This window comes from Staurois parvus, unplaced genomic scaffold, assembly GCF_062004578.1.
Source record: "Staurois parvus isolate SC_StPar_1 unplaced genomic scaffold, SC_StPar_1.0 ptg000151l, whole genome shotgun sequence".
NCBI lineage: Eukaryota > Metazoa > Chordata > Amphibia > Anura > Ranidae > Staurois > Staurois parvus.
The window spans coordinates 16,325,729-16,348,487 of NW_028317947.1; the positions used below are offsets into that span (position 1 = coordinate 16,325,729).

The window sequence follows — 22,759 nt, forward strand, 5'->3', positions numbered from 1 at the left end:
GAAGAAGAAGAAGAAGAATGAAAAGAAGAAGAATGAAAAGAAGAATGAAAAGAAGAAGAAGAATGAAAAGAAGAAGAAGAATGAAAAGAAGAAGAATGAAAAGAAGAATGAAAAGAAGAATGAACTATATTACTATATCAGTCTCTAATGGATGCTGGAGAGTTAAACCCCCTAACACCTGCTGTGCCCATTATGAGGGGTTCCCACCATCCCTGTGCTGAGGTTCTGGGTATGCACACCTGCTGGGCCCATTATGAGGGGTTCCCACCATCCCTGTGCTGAGGTTCCAGGTCTGCACACCTGCTGCGCCCATTATGAGAAGTTCCCACCATCCCTGTGCTGAGTTCCTGGGTCTGTACACCTGCTCTGCCCATTAGGAGGAGTTCCCACCATCCCTGTGCTAAATTCCTGGGTCTGTACACCTGCTGTTCCCATTATGAGGGGTTTCTACCATCCCTGTGCTGAGGTCCCAGGTCTGCACACCTGCTGCGCCCATTACTAGGGGTTCCCACCATCCCTGTGCTGAGATTCTGGGTATGCACACCTGCTGTGCCCATTATGAGGGGTTCCCACCATCCCTGTGCGGAATTCCTGGGTCTGTATGTACACCTGCTGTGTCCATTGTGAGGGATTCCCACCATTCCTGCACTGAGTACCTGAGTCTGTACACCTGCCAAAAGAAAGTTTCAGGATTTTGAAGGAGCAAAATACAGTAATACTGGAACAAAAATGAGCTGCGTGGTGGAGTTGCCAGAACAAGAAGAAGAATGAAAAGAAGAATGAAAAGAACAAGAAGAAGAATGAAAAGAACAAGAAGAAGAATGAAAAGAACAAGAAGAAGAAGAACAAGAACAAGAAGAAGAACAAGAACAAGAAGAAGAACAAGAAGAAGAACAAGAACAAGAATGAAAAGAACAAGAAGAAGAATGAAAAGAAGAAGAATGAGAAGAAGAATGAAAAGAAGAAGAATGAAAAGAAGAATGAAAAGAAGAAGAATGAAAAGAAGAATGAAAAGAAGAAGAATGAAAAGAAGAATGAAAAGAAGAAGAATGAAAAGAAGAATGAAAAGAAGAAGAATGAAAAGAAGAATGAAAAGAAGAAGAATGAAAAGAAGAAGGAAAAGAAGAAGAATGAAAAGAAGAAGAAGAAGAAGAATGAAAAGAAGAAGAAGAAGAAGAATGAAAAGAAGAAGAAGAAGAAGAATGAAAAGAAGAAGAAGAAGAAGAATGAAAAGAAGAAGAAGAATGAAAAGAAGAAGAAGAAGAAGAATGAAAAGAAGAAGAAGAAGAAGAATGAAAAGAAGAAGAAGAAGAAGAATGAAAAGAAGAAGAAGAAGAAGAATGAAAAGAAGAAGAAGAAGAAGAATGAAAAGAAGAAGAAGAAGAAGAATGAAAAGAAGAAGAAGAAGAAGAATGAAAAGAAGAAGAAGAAGAAGAAGAATGAAAAGAAGAAGAAGAAGAAGAATGAAAAGAAGAAGAAGAAGAATGAAAAGAAGAAGAAGAAGAAGAATGAAAAGAAGAAGAAGAAGAATGAAAAGAAGAAGAAGAAGAATGAAAAGAAGAAGAAGAAGAAGAAGAATGAAAAGAAGAAGAAGAAGAAGAAGAAGAAGAATGAAAAGAAGAAGAAGAAGAAGAAGAAGAAGAAGAAGAAGAATGAATAGAAGAAGAAGAAGAAGAAGAAGAAGAAGAAGAAGAAGAAGAAGAAGAAGAATGAAAAGAAGAAGAAGAAGAATGAAAAGAAGAATGAATAGAAGAAGAAGAAGAAGAAGAATGAAAAGAAGAAGAAGAAGAAGAAGAAGAAGAAGAAGAAGAAGAAGAAGAAGAAGAAGAAGAAGAAGAATGAAAAGAAGAAGAAGAAGAATGAAAAGAAGAATGAATAGAAGAAGCAGAAGAAGAAGAATGAATAGAAGAAGAAGAAGAATGAAAAGAAGAAGAAGAAGAAGAAGAATGAAAAGAAGAAGAAGAAGAATGAAAAGAAGAATGAAAAGAAGAAGAAGAAGAAGAATGAAAAGAATGAAAAGAAGAAGGAAAAGAAGAATGAAAAGAAGAAGAAGAATGAAAAGAAGAAGAAGAAGAATGAAAAGAAGAAGAAGAATGAAAAGAAGAAGGAAAAGAAGAAGAAGAATGAAAAGAAGAAGAAGAAGAATGAAAAGAAGAAGGAAAAGAAGAAGAAGAATGAAAAGAAGAAGAAGAATGAAAAGAAGAAGAAGAATGAAAAGAAAAAGAGAAGTATGAAAAGAATGAAAAGAAGAAGAAGAAGAATGAAAAGAAGAAGAAGAAGAATGAAAAGAAGAAGAAGAAGAATGAAAAGAAGAAGAAGAATGAAAAGAAGAAGGAAAGAAGAAGAAGAATGAAAAGAAGAAGAAGAAGAATGAAAAGAAGAAGGAAAAGAAGAAGAAGAATGAAAAGAAGAAGAAGAATGAAAAGAAGAATGAAAAGAAGAAGAAGAATGAAAAGAAGAAGAAGAATGAAAAGAAAAAGAGAAGTATGAAAAGAATGAAAAGAAGAAGAAGAAGAATGAAAAGAAGAAGAAGAAGAATGAAAAGAAGAATGAAAAGAAGAAGAAGAAGAAGAATGAAAAGAAGAAGAAGAATGAAAAGAAGAAGTATTCCAGTACAGCAAAAAGTGTATCTGCAGAGAGCTCCGCTATTTCTGACAGTTCTCTGACAGTTCCTTCACATTTACAGCGGTTGAAACATTGTATCTATTTATTTCCGAATAAAAACATCTGTATCCTAAATGGAAACAAATAGATACAATGTTTCAACCGCTGTAAATGAACTGTCAGAACTGTCAGAAATAGCGGAGCTCTCTGCAGTGACACTTCTGCCGGCTGATCGGGAAAAATTCGATTCGTGCACCCGAAGTTGGCTAAAATTCGGATTCGATGCGAATCGAATTTTTCCCGATATTCGAAACGAATTCCACTTCGCCTGGTTCGATTCGCTCATCTCTAATTATAACCCTAGGCGGCTCTTCTGGTTTGGATTACAAACACCTCCATCTATCCTCATCTTCATTACATAGAGGAGATTGTTCTTTAATAAAGAGAGGAGGAAAGGACAACCAGAAATCTTGTCAGTGGAAAACTTCCTTTGTTCTTTATCTGGCATGAGCTGATAAACTTCCTGTGCCAGCTATGTGTACTACAAAACACAGACATGCTATGAAGAGAAGGAAAAGGGGAAGGATTCTGTAGTCCAGTTTCATTATGACCACCCACCATAACCTTGTTAAGGTATGGACTCCACTAGACCTCTGAAGGTATGCTGTGGTATCTGGCCCCAAGCCATCAGTAGCAGATCCTTCAAGTCCTGTACGTTGTGAGGTGGGGCCTCCATGGACTGGATTTGTTTTTACAGCACATCCTGCAGATGCCAGATTTGGATTGCAATCTGGAGAATCTGGAGGCCAAAGTCAACTCCTCAAACTCATTGCTGTGTTCCTCAAACCATTCTTGAAATCATCAGACCAGTCCACCTTCTTCCATTGCTCTATGGTTCAGTTATGAGGCTCATGTGTTCATTGTAGGTACTCATGGCTGTGGACACAGGTCAGCATGGGTATCCTGACTGGCCTGTAGCCAAGCACCGCATACATGACAAACTGTGATACGCTGTGTTCTGACACCTATCAAAAGGAGAATTAACTTTTTAAGCAATCTGAGCTACAGTAGCTCTTCTATTGGATTGGACTACACAGGCAAGCCTTCGCTCCCCTTGTGCATCAATGAGTCTTAGCTGCCCTGATCCTATCACCAATTTTCCAGTTTTCCTTCCTTGGACCACTTTTGGTCGGTCCTGACCACTGCAGACCAGGAACAGCCCACAAGAACTACAGTTTTGGCGTTGCTCTGACCCAGTCATCTAGCCATTACATTTGGCTCTTGTCTAAGTCACTTAAATCCTTATACTTTCCCCTATTATTCTGATTTCAACACATCAGATTCAGGAACATGTTCACTTGCTGTCTAAAATGTCCCACCAACTTTCAGGTGCCATTGTAACATAATAATCAGTATGCAAGCTGGTGCAGTTAGACTACCAATGGGTGGCTCTATCCCAGAAGGGAGAGTGATTATAGAGAATTGTGTAATCAGGTGCTAGGCCCCTTTTAGCTAGAGCCCTCCTATAGTTCCAGGTTGGAAGGAGCCTTAGTGCGTTGGGGAATGGGAGCCAGAGATCCCACCATCATTTACATGTAGTCAGCAAGTGAGGCCCTGGACAGGGAGAAGTAGACCTGCACCCACAATAGCCAGCTGTAGACTTCCTGACCCTTATAGTGGAGGCGAGGGCAGATTGCAAAAGGCCTTCTTGGCCAGGCCAAGTGTTCCCTGGAGTGAGGCTATCCTCCTGGAGGGCCTAAGAGAGGTGTACCCAAGCTAGTGGTGCCTGCAGTGATCCTATCTCAGTGGGACTATCTGCAAGGAGCAGGGGCGGACTGACCATTTGGAAACTCGGGCACTGCCCGAGGGCCGGGGGTCAGTAGGGGGCCCCATGAGATGCCCCTGGTACCTTTTTCATAGGCTTTGAGTTTGGGCAAGGACACAGGGGCCTCATGATCCCCTATTGCCCAGGGGCCCCATAAGTTGTCAGTCCGCCCCTGGCAAGGAACAATGACACAGACAGCCCATGATGAATCAGAACCTCAGAGTGAGTACTAATGACTCCAGTTGGAGAGAGACTGAGTTAGGGAAGATGGCTCACTAAATGTACCGTGTGCTACTTTAACACATGACTGCTGCGGATCGTCCACTATATAATTATCAAAGTACTGTCAAGTGACCCTGGAGAGTATGTTGATGCGATGTGACTGAATGCCATTTTAAAGTGACATCAGTAAAGTGCAGCAAATATTAGTGTGAACCTTCCTTCCTTTGAAATATAAAGCGTAATGGCCAGAAATGTGATGAGGAGGCCTCTGGCATGGAGAGAGCACAAGATAGTGGAGGCAGAGCTGCACTCTATAGTAAGAAGCTTCCTGTTAGTTCTTATTTACACTTGTGTTTGCGGGACATTAAAGACATGCAGCTGAGCCACACTTTTCCCATCCCCCTACCACTCCCAATTATGCTGCAAAGGCACTGTCACCAAACTATGGCAATAGTGGCGGGGTGTTGTGTAAAACCACCTACTGCCATACTACAGTGGCAGTGCCTTTGCAGCATAATGGGGAGTGGTTGTGGGATGGTAAAAGTATGGGACACACAGTTTTAATGCCCCTCAAACACAAGAGTAAATAAGAACCATCAGGAAGCATCTAATTGAATTTGTATAAATCTGATCCAATAGTTGTGCAGCCACCAGATCGTTTCCACAACTCCCATGGGCCCTGCGCTCCTATCAGCGGACCTGCATGGTGCCAGTCTTTGGCTATCTTGATTGGCTGGCACTGGATGTTGCAGCTTCTGACATGTAAACTGAACCGTGCATGCACAACTCAATGTACATGCCATAGTAGACTGCAAACAGGCAGGTAGGTTTATTTTCCTTGTATGACTCATTTGTGATAAATAGCCTGACAACTCGGAAGTTTAAAAATGTTTTATTTCACTTTAATGGAGCATGGCTAACCTAAAGCTGGCCATATTATACAATCCTAGTCTAAAATTTCTGTGCAATCTGCTTTAGAGTTATCAAAAGTAGGCGATTTCAGGAAAAACCTAAAAACAACGGATTACATTTTTATCCAATCAGGCGGGTCCTTGCACCACATATTTGATGGGAGACCTAGAGGAGATTGTCAGCATTAAATAGGCTTCAATATGATACCATTTGATTTGCTCACTTTTGCAGTAATAGTGTTTTGTCAGTTTTAGCTAATAATCCAAATCAAAGATTTTTTTTTGATAGAAAGTGTGAAGAAATAAATGCACAGGGGTGCATATGATCCTAATTAAAACAATTATCTTTTTCACAATGCAGGGAATCGGAAAGTCGGAGTAGAGAGTCTAATTAGCTTTTTTACACCACAAAAATCTATGCCTTGGTTTCCTTGATGAATTCCTTGTAACAGGTCCCTGGTGTCCTATGGGGCAAGTCATACCAGCGACCGTCACCATGACAGTCCTATGTGAGATCAGAGAGGAGCATCCTCCTCTGGACTGCTGTGTGTAATATGAAATGATTCAACGTGTAGGAGATCCATGGACTTTCTGCATCAGAGACTACAGCACAACTAGTGAACATGTGCAAATATGTCAACAGATGTCAACCTGGTGAACAAGAACAGTGGACATAGCAAATGATGAAGATGGAGTGCTGTCCTGCAGAGCATACTACAGCCTTGGACATGGGAAAATCTTCATATACTGAACATTACTGGTGAGTGCATGTATAGTTCTTCTAGCACCCCCTTACCCCTAGTTAGTGGGCTAGGTGGTTTGGGGAGCCAACATGTCAAACCTCAGGGCATAATCCTTGACTTAGGAACATATGAGTGTTAAACCTTTCACTGCCAGAACAGTTGTTGCATTTTTTTTTTGCACGTGTTTAAAAAAAAAATTTATTTAAGGCCTGAAGATTACCTAAAACCCCCAAAGTAGTGACCCTGGAGAATAAAATTGTGGTAGTTAATTTTTTTTATGGTACACGATATTAGATCAAAAAGGTTTAATCAAGCACAAACTTTCAGTAAAAAAATAAAAATAAAAATACATAATAAAATGTATACACTAAAGTTAATTCTAGATAAAAATAAAATACAGTATGTTTCTCAATTTTTGGTAAAAATATAAAAAGATCAGGTTGCACCAACTAAATAGATATCCAACATGTAAAGTCTTAAAACTGAAACAAAACAAAAAAATGGCCCAGGGAACCCACCAACAATACAAAATATGATGAGGTGCCGCCAGCAATAACTTGTGGCATGATGCCTAGACACAATACATGAAATACCAAGACAAATAAAAATAGGCTACACACCCATAAGGCCAGGGGCGGACTGACCATTTGGAAATTCGGGCATTGCCCGAGGGCCCAGAGTCAGTAGGGGGCCTTATGAGATGCCCCTGGTACCTTTTCCATAGGTTTTTTTTTAGTTTGGGCAAGGACACATGGGCCCCATGATCCTCTATTGCCCGGGGGCCCCATAAGTTGTCAGTCCGCCCCTGCATAAGGCTATCCCTCAAACAATTATTTATTTATTGCAAATGCAATAATGAAAAATAGTAAGAAAAAGTACAAATGCCAAAACCCAACCATACCACCCCCCAAGGTTCCCTAAAAAAAAGAAAGAAATAAAAAAAGAAGGGCACCCCCAGATGGTAATGATCAAGGCAGATGACCAATGCCTCCCCAATCCGAGGCCACATCACATGTGCCACCTCCCTCCCAACCCCCCTAGAAATGCAGCAACCTCCCTAGAGGCACCCCAACCTAGGACGGAGCTGAGGCAGCACACTCACCCACTAAGTGCTCCCTTCCTCCCCAGAATTCCCCCCGCCTACACTTCTGCCTCCATTCTCTCTGTATGTATACTCTATGTGTTGGTGGCAGTGAAAAGGGTAAAGCAAAATAAACTCAGGTTCTGGCACAGGATACCCAAAATCAACTAAAACACAATTTCAGGCCTCTCTACTAGCAACAGTCAATACAGGCTATGGACTTTTAAACCTTTGAGCTGCGATCGGCAACTTCAGGCTGTTGGGCAGCTCCAGCTCACTTCAGTCCCCGCATCTTGGCCACAACTCTTTGACACGTTTCACCGTGATTGGGCTTAGTCCAGCCAGGATGAAGCGCATTGGTGGGGTGTGGCCAAGATGTAGGAACTGTAGCCAGAGCCCCAAAACCTCTGTTAGCTTACTAGTGGATGTGGTTGATCCATTTGGTGTGCTCTCCCTAATTTTTCTGTTGTGATTGTTCCATGGAGTGTAACATGTTCCTATAGAGGGTGGTACTCACCGTGGGAAGAGAACCAACAAAAAGGACAAAACAGGAGACGTTGAAGTTGCACTTTTTTTTTTTACCAGTGGTCATCATTTATCCATAACTGAATCTTTTATTTCAAATCACCCTTAAAAAGTTAGTCAACCTATTTTATCCGAGGAACCTGCTGGGCTGAGTCAGCCCCTGGCTTTTTATGGGTCTTGGATACTCCAACAAGATTTTTATTATATAAATTCCTAACTCCGTTCCTATCCACCTGGAAGTTTTTAGGTAATCCCACCTTTGTGTTTCTCAGCTCCTCCCTTTGCATTCTCCAAAATATAAAATCTAGCAGGGAGATCAGCAGATGGGCAGAATTAGGTGTGGTGATCTCTCCAATAGGGATGAGCTCAGACTGTGTCAGGCTCCGCCCAACGGGATCTCTAGTGGTCCACAGAACGGGGTTCCCCGGGACGCAGAGTCTAAGTCCCAGTCTGCCTTTTCACCAGGGCCCCTAATGGTGGGGATGGACTTGGTGCAAGACTGAAACCAGGTCGCGACCCCTGGGTGCACCCAACTATGGTAGAGGGGTCCCGCTGAGGGTATATGCCAGGGATGAGCCTGCTGTGAAGGGGTTGACAGGTCCAGGTCCGAGCGGGATGGATGGATCACCGCCAGGAGTGAGCGTGGTCAGACTAGCTGGGTCGGTAACAGTGGGGACAGGTGCGGTACAAAAGCAGCAGACAGAGTAGTCAGGTCCCATGCCAGGTTCAGTAACAGGCGGTCCAAATAACAGTAACAACAGGCAGAGGGATGGTCAGGGACGAGCCGGGGGTCAGAGCAGGAGAAGGTCAGCATGGATCAGAACAGGCAGGGTCGGCAACAAGGAGCGCACTACAGGAACACAGATAACAGGAACTAGACCTTGCGGCAATGAGAATACTGCCTGGCTAGTTTAAATAGCACGCCCTGCACCGTCACTGGTGCCAGTCGTGCGCCCGCATGCGTGGCCGTGATTGCCGCCGCGGACGCCCAGATCCCAATGCCCGCATATTGAAGTGCCTGGGCGATCCGCGCATGCGCAGATTCGCGCACCGTGGCGGAGCCAGAGGTCCCTGACAGACTGGTTCCTAGTCTGAGCCCACCTGAGCAATCCCGCCAGGAGGCTATCACTGTACTGGATCAATCATAACAGGCCAAGGCACTCCCAGCTCCACAGGCACATGTGTACATGCCCCTTGTATGAGGTGTGGCAACTTAATTTCTGGAATTAAAAAATTACAAAAAAAACTTGCATTCCTCAAAAAATTGGACGAAATTTGAAGATGACGTTCTTTCTGATCTTCTGTCAAGATTCAAGGTACCATCTTTGCAGAAATCTCTCTCATTCCCAAATTCTTCATTGGAATCTGCCGCACTGTTTCCCTGTTCATGTTCAATTCTCCTGATATCATTTGCATGCTTAATCTCCGATCTGAGCGTAGGAGGGTTCCCACTCTGTCCGTATTTGCATCCATCTTTTGAGTTTTTTGCTGCCCACTTCTTGTGCCATCATAGACATTGATGTGATTGAAAAACACTTAATTTATTAAAAGTTTTACTTGCACTTTGGCAAATGTTATGCAAAATTTGATGATCACCCCCTGCAGATTCCTGTCTGCAACCCAGGTGAGCGCAAGTTAGAACATGTTAGAGTGCAAATGGCTGTGTGGCTCACCACCATAATGCTACACTGCGGGCATTTTGAGAATTCAGGTGCCACACCTCGTATATGTATGGCTGTCAGGCAAGGAAGGCTTATGATTGGCCTAGTACAGTGATGGGTTCCTTGGTGGGATAGTTCAGGTGGGCTCAGACTAGGAGAGTAGGGATAAGGTCAGGCATGTTCAGATCCAATAGATCACCCAAGGAATGCAAGGGATTTACAATTCCAACATCTACCAATACGTGAGAGGTCACCTTGGAGTGGACTGACCACCTTTATTGGCATTAAAGCTTCAACACCCAACCCAGACTCCAGCTATTGAATTTCACCCTACAACATCAACCATGGTGATTAATTTATAATATAAGTGGATAAACATTGTTTTACAGAGTACCAGATAGTGATCTGGCTTCTGGAGGGTCCGCCTGTGGGGTGTAGAGTGTGCGCAGGTGATCACAGACAATACCCAGATCTATAATTCATGGCCTGTTTTAGAAGAGACAGATCCTAAATGTTAAAGGCTCAGCTCCATTTCACTGCAAGGTTGCTAAGATGGAACAAGTGTAACAGTGTTGAGAGCAAAGGGAGCACGATGATCAAAAAGGTGTAAAGTACAGAGGATGCAACTCGAGAACCAAGATGCAGCAACAACGTATTTCTTTCTGGCTTCATTTTGTAGCAATGCAGAATATTTTTTTAATTATTTTGTAAACCTTAACTGAATGTTGAGATTTTTAAAGCACTGTGCAAAGTTTTAACATAAAATTCGTTCTTTCACCTTTTTTCGTTTTTTGTTGCATCTCAGCGCTGCCGATCTCCTGCAACCTCGTTTCAACCCCTTTCTGCCTACATGCGCTCCAGCATGGTATTTCTCAAGGCGGCTTTCCAGATGGTGACAAAAGACCATGTCTGCATAATGTGCGTTGAAACGACTACTTGTAGTCTCGACATCAGAGGCCTTTATGACAGGGTGACAACACAGGAGGACAACTGGACAGAGCTTTACCACCCTATAGCAGAAAGTGCCTAAACAAGGATCTTCATGGCAGGATCACAAGGTATTTGTTTTGTAATGAAAGCTTTAGATTTAAAAATATTATTTAAAAATATTGTAGGATATTCAAAAATTGTCATTTTTGAATATCCTATAATATTTTTAACATGTTAAAGCGTATAAGATTCTAGTGAATGGGTTTATTTCTTTTTTATTAATTAAATATTAAGCACTGCAAATATTTTATATAGAATAGAAGGCACTTCTATACCTAGCACCCCAGACATTCTGACACTGGGGGGAACTGACTAACTGCTACTGACATCCCCAGTGAGCCTAATACAGTGATCAGTGCTAATAAAAAGCACTGTACTAATGACACTGGGCAGGAAGGGGTTAACATCTGGGGCAGCACAGTGGCTAAATGGTTAGCACTTCCGCCTGGCAGCACTAGGGTTGCTGGTTCCAATCCCAACCCCGGCACCACCTGCCTAGAGTTTGCATGTTCTCCCTGTGACTGCGTGGGTTTCCTCCGGGTACTCCGGTTTCCTCCCACACTCCAAAGACATGCTGGTAGGTGAATTGGCTCCTGTCTAAATTGTCCCTAGTATGTATATGTATGAATGGGAGTTAGGGACTTGTACTAGATTGTGCTAGATTTTATGCTCCTTGAGGGTTAGGGACTGATGTGACTGATGTGAATGATGTGATGTGAATATATATATGTAAAGCGCTGCGTAAATTAACGGCGCTATACAAGTACATGAAATAAATAAATCAAAGGGTTAACTGGATGCTGTTTAACATTGTGTGCTGTGTGTGTTTTACTGAGGGAGACTTGCTGCTTTGTATTTCTCTGCTGTGCAGAGAAATACAAAGCAGCATGTCCTTGCTGGCAGGAGAGAGATCCGTGTTGTTTACACACAGGTATCTCCCCTGCCAGCTTTCCCCGACAATCGCCGGGGATTCTCTGACCGGGATCTGGTGATTGAAATCCCGCCCTACCCGGAAATGCAAAATCACATATACATATATATATATATATATATACACACACACACACACACACGTATGTATGTATGTATGTATATATATATACACATATATACACACACACACACACACATATACATATATATACACACACACACACACACACACACACACACATACATACATACACACACACACACGTCATTTTGCGGGTTAATATAGGAAGGAACACTGCTGGCCATAACGGAGTTATATGTAGTAGCTAGTAATAATAGTAGTCAGGGTCAGGACAAGGGGTGGGCAGGAGGGGCAGCTGCCTTAGGCGCAGTGGTTTACTGTATGGATGGGGCATCAGTGAGCTAATTCTGATACAAGGCATTTTGACAAGTGGATGACTGCTTGGGGTAGTATTTTATTATTATAAAAATAACATAAAATTATATATTTAAGTGATTCTAAAGGCTTTTTTTTTTTTTTTTTTTTTAAAGAAAACATAACAAACATGTCTATACTTACCTGCTGTGTGCAGTGGTTTTGCACAGAGCAGCTGGGATCCTCCTCTTCTCGGGTCCCCCATAGGCTGTCCTGACCACTCGCTTCTGTCGAGTGCCCCCACAACAAGCAGCTTGCTATGGGGGTACCCGCTGCTCCATGTGTCCATTCAGACATGGAGCTGCAACTTATCCCCGCCCCCTCTCTTCTCATTGGCTCACTGGCTGTGAGAACCAGTGGCTCCCGCTTCTATCTCAGCCAATGAGAAGAGAGAGTCCCGGGATAGCCAATTAGAGATGAGCGAAGAAATGAAAAATTCGATTCGACTGAATCGGCGAATTCGTGGACAATATTCGATTCGAGTCGAATAAATTCGCTGTGAATTTAACTTAAAAAAGGGTGTTTCTAGGCTTCAGAGAGACTTAATATTAGTGCAGAACACTGTACCTTTAATTTAAATGCCCTTGGAGTCTGCTGGGGAAGAGAAATAATACTGTCAGTCAGTATGACATGCAGATGAGTGCCGTCGATCTTAGAATCACCGCACACTTCACTCATTTGGCCAGTCACGGGGCCAAAACCAGTGTTTGGAGCCACAGTGTGGCGGTGGAGGCAGCAGCAATGGGAGGCCATACAGCAACCTATGACAAAATGGAAACCAGCAGGAGTGTGAGGAGAACTGAAAGTGGCACATGGCAGAGTGGGAGCAATGGGAGGCGGTACAGGGACCCAGGTCACACTGTGGGCCCAGCAGCAGCGTGACCAGGCGGTACGGGGGCCCATGGCAGATTTGGGGCCTGGCAGCACCTATGGGAGGCCTGTAACCTGCCAGCAACCTATGACAAAATGGAAAACCGCAGGAGTGTGAGGAGACCTCAAAGTGGCACATGGCAGAGTGGGAGCAATGGGAGGCGGTACAGGGACCCAGGTCACACTGTGGGACCAGCATCAGCGTGAACAGGCGGTACGGGGGCCCATGGCCGATTTGACCTCGTTCATCCCATAGTCCTGCCGACTCACGAATAGCGTGGCCTCCTCAAAGGGCCTGAGCAAGCGCAGGTGTCACGCATGAGCTGACAATGGCTGACATCTAAGTTACAAAGGTGAGTACCTTTATCCGCTTGTAACATCAGGAAATCGGTGATGGCCTTTCGCTGTTCGTAAAGGCGGTCTAACATATGTAGGGTTGAATTCCACCTTGTTGCAACGTCGCAGATCAGGCGATGATGTGGAATTCCGTTCTGCCGCTGCAGCTCAAGGAGGGTGTGCTTTGCGGTGTAGGAATGGCTGAAATGCATGCAAAGTTTACGTGACATTTTAAGGATGTCTTGCAGTGGGATGGTGGATTTTAGGAACCGCTTGACAACCAGATTGAACACGTGAGCCATGCATGGCGCATGGCACAACCTTCCTTGACGCAGAGCAGACACCATGTTCTTTCCGTTGTCGGTCAACATGGTTCCGATTTTCAGTTTGCGCGAAGACAGCCATCTGTCGATTTCTCTGTTCATTACACTCAGAAGTTCCTCCCCTGTGCGACTACGTTCGCCAAGGCATACCAGGTGCAGAACAGCGTGACACCGTTGCGCCCTGCACATGTGATATGCCGGTCGGGTAATGGGACTTGGCACGGGGGTGGGGGCTGAGGACACGGCGGAAGAAGAGGTGGTAGAGGCGGACATCTTTGCCGGACCAAGGACGTGCAAACGTGGAGGCAAAAGCGGCGTGACCTGTCCAAGTTGCTGGTGCGGCTGTGACGGCACCACGTTCACCCAGTGGGCCGTAAATGACATGTACTGTCCCTGACCGTAGTTACAGCTCCACACGTCGGCGCTGCCGTGCACTTTGGCAGAGACCGACATGCTCAAAGACTGGCCCACCATGTCTTCTACATGTGAATGCAGGGCTGGCACTGCCTTTTTGGCGAAGAAATGACGGCTTGGCACTCTCCACCGCGGCGCGGCACAAGCCATCATTTCTCTGAAAGGTGCTGAGTCCACCACTTGGAAAGGGAGGGACTGCAGCACCAGCAACTTGGACAGGAGGACGTTCAGCTTTTGCACCGTCGGGTGCGTGCTCGCAAACTGTTGTCTCTTGGAAACGGATTCCAAGAAAGACTGCTGACGGAATCCGTGAAGAGGAGTAGCAGGAGAAGGAGCATCTGAACGAGCGGAAGATGCCAACGAGCGACAACTCCCCTCAGCAGAGGTGTTGGAGCCTTGACTGGCTGATGGAGGGCGATTGACGTCGGGTGACGGAGCAAGTAACGGAGCGGGTGATGGAGCGGGGGCTGGGGCGGGCAGAACCGCCGTATCTTTATCACGGTTTTCCCAGGCCACCAAATGGCGACGCTGCATATGCTGCCGCAACGCTGTAGTCCCAACATGGGCCCCCTGGCCACGCTTGACTTTCTGGCCACATAGTCGACATACGGCTACGTTTACTTCCTCGGGCGGCTTGACGAAAAATTGCCACACCGCCGAGTAGGAAACTTTGCCCCCGATACTCCTCACTGGCTGACTGCTGCTTCCTCCGTGCACACCGGCACCACTACTGGCCGTGGTGGTAGGCTGCAGTGGAGCTGGTGCTCTACTCCGTGGCCGTTTGGCTCCACTGACACTGCTTCCACTGACACTGCTGCGACCCTGCTGCTGTCTCCTGGGCAACCCACCGACTGTTTCGCTCACTGCCAAGCTGCCACCCTCTTCTCCTGATGATGCGGAAGAAATTGCCTGATGACGACGAGGCTGCCAAGTGCGATCAACCTCCTCATCATCAAGTAGGGTCTCCGCCTCACTACTAGCCCCCTCGGCTGCGTCTGGGTCAGGAGACAGACCTGTCTCTAGACCGGCTACCGGGCCACTCTCCTCGCCACTACTTCTTCGCCTGGCTGCTGAAAAGGCGGAGGTCTCCCCCCGTTCCTGACCGCCCTCTGTTAGCTCTTCCTCACTGTACAGTGGGGCTGAGCCCACAGCATGCGATACTTCGCTTGGTGAGGGAACACCAAAGGACAGGGGCAGGTAGAGGACACGTGATTTCAGTGGGCTTGGTCCCGGGCCATGCCAACTAACGGTTGTGTCTGACGTACCCACCGACCGTTGGCTGTAGGTGTCAGAGGTGACCTGGGAAGAGGAAGACGACCGAGCCAACCAATCGACGACGGCAGGGTTGTCGGTGGAGACACGACCGCTGGATGACACCGGGAGCACTGGCCTCTGGCTGCGAATAGTGCTGCCTCGACCCCTTCCTCTGCTGCCACGTCTGCTCGCTCCTAAAACATTGCCTCCTCTGCCACTCCTCTGCATGTTGTCTGACATACTCTTTAATTCAACGATTCTGTGTCCCTGAGTAACAATTCTGTGTCCCTGAGTAACAATTCTGTGTCTGTCCCTGAGTAACAATTCTGTGGCCCTAAGTAACGGTTCTGTGTCCCTCAGTAACAATTCTGTGTCCCTCAGTAACAATTCTGTGTCCCTCAGTAACAATTCTGTGTCCCTCAGTAACAATTCTGTGTCCCCCTGATTAACGTTTATGTGGCCCTAAGTAACGGTTCTGTGGCCCTCAGTAACGGTTCTGTGGCCCTGATTAACGTTTCTGTGGCCCTAAGTAACGGTTCTGTGGCCCTAAGTAACGGTTCTGTGGCCCTAAGTAACGGTTCTGTGGCCCTAAGTAACGGTTCTGTGGCCCTAAGTAACGGTTCTGTGGCCCTAAGTAACGGTTCTGTGGCCCTAAGTAACGGTTCTGTGGCCCTCAGTAAAAATTCTGTGTCCCTCAAGAAACAATTCTGTGTCTGTCCGTGAGTAACAATTCTGTGGCCCTAAGTAACGGTTCTGTGGCCCTCAGTAACAATTCTGTGTCCCTGATTAACGTTTATGTGGCCCTAAGTAACGGTTCTGTGGCCCTCAGTAACAATTCTGTGTCCCTGATTAACGTTTATGTGGCCCTAAGTAACGGTTCTGTGGCCCTCAGTAACAATTCTGTGTCCCTCAGTAACAATTCTGTGTCCCTCAGTAACAATTCTGTGTCCCTCAGTAACAATTCTGTGTCCCTCAGTAACAATTCTGTGTCCCTCAGTAACAATTCTGTGTCCCTCAGTAACAATTCTGTGTCCCTCAGTAACAATTCTGTGTCCCTCAGTAACAATTCTGTGTCCCTCAGTAACAATTCTGTGTCTGTCCCTGATTAACGTTTACGTGGCCCTAAGTAACGGTTCTGTGGCCCTCAGTAACAATTCTGTGTCCCTGATTAACGTTTCTGTGGCCCTAAGTAACGGTTCTGCGGCCCTCAGTAAAAATTCTGTGTCCCTCAAGAAACAATTCTGTGTCTGTCCGTGAGTAACAATTCTGTGGCCCTAAGTAACGGTTCTGTGGCACTAAGTAACAATTCTGTGTCCCTGATTAACGTTTATGTGGCCCTAAGTAACGGTTCTGTGGCCCTCAGTAACAATTCTGTGTCCCTGATTAACGTTTATGTGGCCCTAAGTAACGGTTCTGTGGCCCTCAGTAACAATTCTGTGTACCTCAGTAACAATTCTGTGTCTGTCCCTGATTAACGTTTACGTGGCCCTAAGTAACGGTTCTGTGGCCCTCAGTAACAATTCTGTGTCCCTGATTAACGTTTATGTGGCCCTAAGTAACGGTTCTGTGGCCCTCAGTAAAAATTCTGTGTCCCTCAAGAAACAATTCTGTGTCTGTCCGTGAGTAACAATTCTGTGGCCCTAAGTAACGGTTCTGTGGCCCTAAGTAACAATTCTGTGTCCCTGATTAACGTTTATGTGGCCCTAAGTAACGGTTCTGTGGCCCTCAGTAACAATTCTGTGTCCCTGAGTAACAATTCTGTGGCCCTAAGTAACGGTTCTGTGGCCCTAAGTAACGGTTCTGTGGCCCTAAGTAACGGTTCTGTGGCCCTCAGTAACAATTCTGTGTCCCTGTGTAACAATTCTGTGTCTGTGCGAGTAACAATTCTGTGGCCCTAAGTAACAGTTCTGTGGCCCTCAGTAACAATTCTGTGTCCCTGAGTAACAATTCTGTGGCCCTAAGTAACGGTTCTGTGGCCCTCAGTAACAATTCTGTGTCCCTGTGTAACAATTCTGTGTCTGTGCGAGTAACAATTCTGTGGCCCTAAGTAACGGTTCTGTGGCCCTCAGTAACAATTCTGTGTCCCTGTGTAACAATTCTGTGTCTGTGCGAGTAACAATTCTGTGGCCCTAAGTAACAGTTCTGTGGCCCTCAGTAACAGTTCTGTGTCCCTGAGTAACAATTCTGTGTCTGTGCGAGTAACAATTCTGTGGCCCTAAGTAACAGTTCTGTGGCCCTCAGTAACAGTTCTGTGTCCCTGAGTAACAATTCTGTGTCTGTGCGAGTAACAATTCTGTGGCCCTAAGTAACAGTTCTGTGGCCCTCAGTAACAATTCTGTGTCCCTGAGTAACAATTCTGTGGCCCTAAGTAACGGTTCTGTGGCCCTCAGTAACAATTCTGTGTCCCTGTGTAACAATTCTGTGTCTGTGCGAGTAACAATTCTGTGGCCCTAAGTAACAGTTCTGTGGCCCTCAGTAACAGTTCTGTGGCCCTCAGTAACAGTTCTGTGTCCCTGAGTAACAATTCTGTGTCTGTGCGAGTAACAATTCTGTGGCCCTAAGTAACAGTTCTGTGGCCCTGAGTAACAATTCTGTGTCTGTGCGAGTAACAATTCTGTGGCCCTAAGTAACAGTTCTGTGGCCCTCAGTAACAGTTCTGTGGCCCTGAGTAACAATTCTGTGGCTGTGCGAGTAACAATTCTGTGGCCCTAAGTAACAGTTCTGTGGCCCTCAGTAACAATTCTGTGTCCCTGAGTAACAATTCTGTGGCCCTAAGTAACGGTTCTGTGGCCCTCAGTAACAATTCTGTGTCCCTGTGTAACAATTCTGTGTCTGTGCGAGTAACAATTCTGTGGCCCTAAGTAACGGTTCTGTGGCCCTCAGTAACAATTCTGTGTCCCTGAGTAACAATTCTGTGTCTGTGCGAGTAACAATTCTGTGGCCCTAAGTAACAGTTCTGTGGCCCTCAGTAACAATTCTGTGTCTGTCCCTGAGTAACAACTCTGTGGCCCTAACTAAAGTTTCTGTGGCCCTAAGTAACAGTTCTGTGGCCCTCAGTAACAATTCTGTGTCTGTCCCTGAGTAACAATTCTGTGGCCCTAACTAAAGTTTCTGTGGCCCTAAGTAACAATTCTCTGGCACTCAGTAACAATTCTGTCTGTCCCTGAGTAACAATTCTGTGGCCCTAACTAAAGTTTCTGTGGCCCTAAGTAACAGTTCTGTGGCCCTCAGTAACAATTCTGTGTCTGTCCCTGAGTAACAATTCTCTGGCACTCAGTAACAATTCTGTCTGTCCCTGAGTAACAATTCTGTGGCCCTAATAACGTTTCTGTGGCCCTAAGTAACAATTCTCTGGCACTCAGTAACAATTCTGTCTGTCCCTGAGTAAGAATTCTGTGGCCCTAACTAGCGTTTCTTTGTCCCTAAGTAACGATTCTGTGGCCCTCATTAACAATTCTGTGTCCCTGAGTAATGGTTCTCTGTCCCTAAGTAACGTTTCTCTGTCCCCAAGTATCGTTTCTGTGGCCCTAACTCTGTCCCTAATACAGAGCGGTCTGCCTCTGTTCAATGACTGCAGGCAAATGAAGAATTCCAAAATGGCCGCTATTTATAGCTCGACCATTACACAGTGCTGGCTGGCTGGCTGCTGATTGGCTGATGCGATCACATGTCATTGAGGAATGCATTATGGGTCAGCGCGCCTTGTCTGCGCGCCTTCCCAGACATCCCCGCTCCGTCGCCGCACATGTCCGCCGCCATTTTCGGAAAAATCGAATCGAAATTTTTCCGATATTCGACTCGAATTCCACTTCGGCTACTTCGATTCGCTCATCTCTATAGCCAATACTCCAGTACTCCAGTGCACATTGCTGGATCGAGAGGGGACGAATGCTGTACACACAAGGTTTTTTTACCTTCATTCATAGAATGAGCCTTTACAACCACTTTAATATATAATAAAATTTTCTATTATTCTTATTAATAATAATCAACTAGTGTATAGTTCAAATACTGTATGCCCATAACAAGATGTCATGGAAAAACATTTTTTTTTTTCCCTTCAAAAACTGTGCATCCAAAATTAAACAACAGATGAGGACAAGCAGTATGTTCATAGAGGAAATAAAAGTAAAAAAAAAAAAAAATAGAAGAGGTCAAAAAGATAAGTTGGCTAACCCATCAGCAACACACAATGGACAAATTTGGGCCCTCAAAAGGTATGAACTTGCTAGAATTTGTAGGTTGGGAGGTAGATAGTAGTAGCAGATAGTATTGGGGGAACGGCCTTCATTGGAGGAGGGCGGAGAGGTTTGAGGGAGCAGAGTGTAGGTGAAGATAAGCTTCAATTCTGGTAGAGATAGGAGTTCAAGTGACTTTGGTGACTCAGGGCTTTTTTTGGAAGGAGCAGTTGGTCTCAGGAGAACGAGACCCAACGCGGGATAGGAGCCCGACACTGGTCACCAAGGTAGGTTGCAATGGGTTAAAGGGCGATCAAAAATTCAATAGAAAAAAAAGGAAAAAGGCATAAAGTTAACCAATCTTTCATTAACAGAAGGCAATATTGGGTAGTAACCATTAATGAAAAAAGGATTTGCTAACCATCATCAAAAGATTTGCCTGGTTGGTCTCCATAGCTTACTGCTCATCCAGCCAGTCAGGTTTGGGTTTGTGGGAAAAAAAAAAAAAAGAATGCCGATTGTTTTAGGGCATCTAAATATATAGACTAATTGTATACATTATTCATTTAATTTTTTTTTTTTGTTAGTTCTTTTTTGTTTTTAAGCGGCTTACAGTATTATTTTGCATGTCTACAATGAGAGGTCTTGAATTTTGTATTATTGTTGGATATACGTTAGATGATACTTTATTATTTATTCAGTTATTTTTGTTTTATAAAATGTCTTTTGATCCATCAGGCAATGTCAGTTGGGTACATACAGGGTTATTACAAAATGTGTTCCATTGTAGAACACTGAATATGCCAACCTGATGTCGTCAGTGCAGAATCTGTCCATCTGAACATGTTACTGCAACGCACAGTGGTGCAAAAGTGTGTTTCAGCCCTTAATATTCCTGCGGTTGGTCGTTCTCCAGTACCGTTGCATATATGGTAGTATTTAGGGACCCAAAATAGTCTGGCCCTAGTCTTGGAGCTTTATCCCTTTATTTTGGGCTAATTTTAGCCAAATTAAACTATTTTTTTTTTTTAATTTCCAGGAATAGTATATTTTATGTATAATGTCAATTTATGTATACCTGGCTTTGTAGGTTAGTGTAAATACGATAAAATAATTTGTGGAAAAATCTTGTTTGTATATTTTAAAATATGCAAGAATATATGTTTTTAATGTTGGTAAAAAGGATACAGTAATTCATAGATTATGTTTTTTTTCTATCACATATTAGTTGTCTTGTCTGATTTTGTAAAAGTGTTGCCCAATGAGCAGTGTCCACTAGCAACCAGATCCCATTTCTGGTTGGTTATAAAAAGGTGGCACTGCCTTTGGATATATTCACATTTAGCATTTTCATTGGAATATTTGTGTGGGTTAGGTGCTATATTTGCTTTTTTTTTTTTAAAAAATTAGATTTTTTTTATTTCATATATGTTATTATTTATATATATTATTAATGTGCACATTGCGGTTATACGTTTTGTTCTTGAATATACATTTTCTACACCTTGTTATACAAGCCCAACGCAGTCAAGACCACATAATTGGTGCTCATAGTATTAAATATTCTGTAAAAATTTAAATGGTATATGCTGAGGAATTGCATTCACATTTTTGTTCTGTAACAGTGCCACTTTAGGCGCCATTCACACCTGAGCATTTTGTGAGCTTGAAGCTCAACCCTCCAAATGCTAAAAGGGAGAAAAAAAAATGTATTTTCTATAGAGATGGTTCACATCTCCACTTCAAGTCGCTTGAAACAAAATGCCTGAGGCTCAAAAACGTTTTGGAGCTACTTTTGTATCTCGATTTGGCAGATGTGTTTATTAAGCATTTTCTTCTCCATAGAGATGTATTGATAAGCATTATTTGTGTGCTTTTTCACACATTTTTGAGCATTTTTCTGCTCAAATACAATAATTTATAAAATAAATATTAAATAAAATCACTATAAAATATATAAAATTAACCCTAAATACTTAAATAAAATAAATTAACCCCTAACCAAAATTAAAATAAATAGATCCCATAACCCTAAATCCAACCCCTAACCCTAATCCCTAACCAAGAAATAAAAGCCGAAAATGAATAAAAAATTATTTCTAATACATAATAAATTAACCCCTAATTCTAACCCATAACCCTAACCTCTAAATCTAACCCTAAACCCAACCTCTAACCCTAAACAAAAAAACAATAAAAAAAACAATATAGAAAAAATAATAAAGAAAAGCTGAAAAACATAACAAAATGATGAAACAGATGATATTTTCTTCGATTGGCTATTAAAAATTCCCCAAAGCTTAAAAATGCTGTACAGAAAAAGCATATTAAAAATGTGCGACAAATACCTGGAAAAAAAAAAAAACCCACAACACTGAATACAGCCTTAGGTTTTCCCCCAATATAACAAGACACACACACATTAGTGTGTAATATAAATATATATTAGTGTGTAATATATATATATATATATATATATATATATATATATATTTATATTACACACACACACATATATATTTATATTACACACACACATATATATATATAAATATATAATGATTTTGCATTTCCGGGGAGGGCGGCTAGGGATTTCAATCACCGGATTTTTGTTATTATTTATATTTTGCCTCCTAATATGGCACAGAACCATAGCCATTCACTCTGCTCTGATGATGGGGATGTGGAATCTAGTTTCTATAGGTTACTATACGTGCGTATCATTGCTCTCTGTCCTGACTGATTAGGCACAAGCATGTCTGCATGTAAATTTTGCCGCTCTATTTTAAAAAATTCCTTGGACTCCCATTGGTTGCTTTGCTCCATCCAGCTCTGCTCCACCCAAATGTGCTGATATGGCTGTTTTGCACAGTTTTCTCCCCATCAGTTTATAATGCAGAAAATACAGCGGGCTTATACTGTAAAAAACAAGATAATTTCCAAGTGCTAAATGCTGCATTATTGAATCTTCAGAGTAACAGGGGGGACGGATCAAATATTGCTTGTTTTTAAAATTGGGATTAATTCACTAGATATTAAAGAAATAATCCTATTACTATATTTTTGTGATCTTTACAATTTTTTTTTCAATTGGTGGTAAATGAAGGTGAAATTTATCAGCTATACATGAAAGTCAACACAAAGACAATGGCATATAGGTTGGCATATAGGTTGGTAAATTGACAAAGTGTATGTATAGCCAAAACCTTTTTAATTTCATTTTGGATAGAGTAGGAAAGAGTTCAATCCCGACCAGCTAATTTTTTTGGCTGTCCGAGTCCCTCTGGGAAGATTTCCTTCCATTTCCTGTTCTGGAGATGCAACAAATGAGAGATCTCTCCAAAGTGAGCCGAATTCCGATCCTAGCGATCCATAAGCTATCAACCAAGCTATCGACATCTGTTGAAGTGGGCCGAGATCCTAATAAAAATGGTTATACTGCTGATTTTTTAA

At 43.4% G+C, this 22,759-nt stretch overlaps 1 protein-coding gene across 1 annotated transcript in view; it reads left to right on the top strand.

The window, feature by feature from the left end:
* Positions 1-19,468: 19,468 nt before the first annotated feature.
* SLC4A1 (solute carrier family 4 member 1 (Diego blood group)) overlaps positions 19,469-22,759 on the top strand; it is an 85,858-nt gene continuing 82,567 nt past the window's right edge. Inside the window, exon 1 of the mRNA XM_089674513.1 lies at positions 19,469-19,593. The gene's annotated coding sequence lies outside the window, so the exon portion shown is untranslated. The remainder of the gene's footprint in view (positions 19,594-22,759) is intronic.